Genomic DNA, 3,231 nt, shown 5'->3' on the forward strand with positions numbered 1-3,231 from the left:
TGCATATACGGAGGTTGGGTTCGAGTCCCGACCCTCTAGTGCTTGGGTTTGAGTCCCAAATCACTAGGGTGTGGTGATGGTTTGGAATATGAGGACACTCATATTTCAGTGGTTATGGACTCTCAATGAGGAGATTCGGTTGGGCACACTGCCAAGCGGGGGATGCCCCAGAGTCGTGATGCACGGTTAGATTGCTTAGAGTGAAAGCTTGACATATCTAACTTGAACACTTTGGTGCAAAGGGCACCAAAGACGTGGTGAATGAGATGGGGATACCCAGTCTCAGTTGCTATGGATCCTTGGCCGGAAGGGCTGGCTTGGGTGCCCCGCCAAGTGTGGGGGATGCCCCCCAGGGTCATAATCAACAATTTAAAAGGGTCTGGAAAACCTAGTTCCTATTGGTAGACCTGTTAAGGGGTCAAAATGAGATCACCAGGTGATCTTGTGGCTAAACAAGGATAAAGTCTTTGTTTGGGTTAAAGAATATGATTCCTAGTTTAAAGTGTTGATTTGAACTATTGATAATGGTGTGGTTTGGCCAAGGTGACCAAGTGGGAAGAACACCTAAGGGAAATGAGCTATATCAATGATATGGCATAATAAGTCCGAGGAAAGTAGTCTTTATAAGAGATCCAAGGGAGGGTCTCAAAAGTTGGGCTGTGGAAAGAGCCTATGGCAGAAAATGTTAAAGAGACGTACTAGGGGTGAACACCCTCTAGACTTGGCAAAGCAAAGTGCTTGCTATGGAACTAAAGGGAAACCTCTAAAATGGAGGTAGGGATCCTATATTGTTAGGTGCAACAATCAAGGATAGGAGCAAAAGACTAGTGGCTAAGAAAAAGAGCTATAGGAATCATGGGAAAGAATCCAAATGGCAAAGTTGAGCCGAGAACACTAATGTGTTGGGTGCTAATGGATTGTAAGAAAGGCAATGTTTCCCCAAGGATGGATTCCCAACCACTCCGATTTGGCGAAAGTGGATGCTCCAAAGAGGGGAGCGGTAAGGTAGCCAAATAATAGGGCTGTGGGCAGCCATAGCACCAATTATGATAACTCGAACTTAGTGCCCAAAGGTGGCACGATATCGAAGAGAGGATGATGGTACCCTCAAGTAAAGAACTTCCTAGGATAGGGAAGTGGAGTTGCACCATGTGCAACGTAAGGTGTCGGAGACACCTAGGAAATTCACTCGGAGAAGTCAAAATTAAAAGTTCCAAAGTACAAAGGTTATGTCAATGGAATCTGAGACTACTCGAGAATGAGTAGTGGAATTGAGTTAGAGAGAACTGAACTAATAAAAGGGAGCAAACCACCCCAGGTGGTCGAGTGAGTCTCTACGTTGGAGAGACTATGCTCCTTAGAGGATGGACAAGGCATGGTGAGCCTTCGGGGTCAAACCATAGACAAATATTAGCTGGGTGCCAAGGATGGAAATGGTAATACCTGTGGGTGTTACTTTATAAAAGGGTTTACCGTTCGATGAGGACATCGAACTTCGTCTATGGGTGGTGGAGTTGTGAGACACAAAATCCCTAGGCCCCAAAGTGGAGCCGAAAGGGCACCACGTGGTAGTGGCCGAAGCGAAAGCCAAACAAGCATAACACCTTTGGACTAAAATCTCCGACTTAAAAAGGTCGAGAGTGGGAGTGGAACTCCCAACAAAGGGCTCGAGAAACAAGCACGGGGCGAATCATGAGTGAGTCTCTAGAAAAGGGGACACAAGAGGACCAAAACATGACATATGGAAGTGTCCGAGATGGAGTCCGAGGTGGATTCCGAGGTGGACCCGAGATGGACCCAAAATGGACCCGAGGTGAGTTCAAGATGGACCCGAGATGGAGTTCGAGATGGACCCGAGATGGAGTTCGAGATGGACCCGAGATGGAGTCTGAGATGGAGTCCGAGATGGACCTAGATGGAGTCTGAGAAGGAGTCCGAGATGGAGTCCAAGATGGACTCGAGATGGAATCCGAGATGGACCGAGACAGAGTCCGAGATGGAGTCCGAAATGGACCCGAGATGGAGTTCGAGATGGACTAAGACAAGTCCGAGATAGAGTCCGAGATGGAGTCCGAGATGGAGTCCGAGAAGGACCCGAGATGGAGACCGAGACCGAGACCGGAACTGAGACCGAGACCGAGACCAAGGCTGAGACTGAGCCCGAGCCCGAGTCCGAGTCCGAGTTTGAGTCTGAGTCCGAGTCCGAGTCCGAGTCCGAGCCTGAGTCTGAGTTCGAGTCTAAGTGGGTGAAAGCCCAAAGCATTCGTCTCCCAGACCCTGGGGGGTTTGGTGAGCTCCAAAAGTATAGAAGGGGGAGGACTGCAGTGGAGCTAGTTTGGCCCAGGAAGGCTGTATCTAGTGTTGGGTGATGAGCTGCCCACTGGGAAGTCCAAAACTAGAGTGAACACGGACCGACAAGCAGGGTAGCTTGGTGAAGTGTTCAAGAGCCGGCTCTAGTTCCCCCGGGAGATCGACTGGCCAATGCTCCTAGTCCAAGTGTGGGTGGCACTACCTATTTGGATACCTGGCATGGCTCAATGGAACCTCACTCTAAGCCCATGGCTAGAGCACTTAAAGGCGGAAGGCGGGGAGACTACCCATGAGGCCTGCGTAGGGCCACGGTGTTCCGAAATGTTGTCCCAAAGTCCCAGACTGTGGAAAGGAAGAGGAGTAATCCTCTGGAGTAGAGACCAAGGATATAGTCGTGTGGCGAAGAAGTCCTAAAGGACTGTAGGACTTAGTGGTCGGGCCTGTGGGCCTTGATCTAGTGGCGGTGTTGGCGAATGCGGCCATGAGCAAACAGGGATTTGGTGGGGACCAGAAAAGGGATATTGGGGAAGGCTATTCCCCATGTCTGTGGGCATTCTAAGGATGCTAAGGAGTGGATCTGGAATGATCACTCATGCACGGATGGCCCAGTGTTGGAGAGACAGGATTGCAATGCAGGTGGTGTTAGACCACCGATGTGACCAGGGTGAATGAGCGTGGCCTGGCATAATGGGTTCATATATCGATGGTACGTTGGGGTGTCGGTCATGGGATCGGACACGTGGAGCACTTGGACCAAGTGCAAAGGTTGAGTGGCATGGATGCCATTCTCGGGGCTAGCAAGCCCCAAGTCCTGAATGGGACTTATGGAGGTTGTGAATGAGACTCCTCCAAGTGGTCGGAGGTGTGGTTAAGCGAATAAAGTAGAATGGAAAAATTTGCCGCTTACACTAAACTATACCT

Source organism: Selaginella moellendorffii, unplaced genomic scaffold, assembly GCF_000143415.4.
Source record: "Selaginella moellendorffii unplaced genomic scaffold, v1.0 SELMOscaffold_123, whole genome shotgun sequence".
NCBI lineage: Eukaryota > Viridiplantae > Streptophyta > Lycopodiopsida > Selaginellales > Selaginellaceae > Selaginella > Selaginella moellendorffii.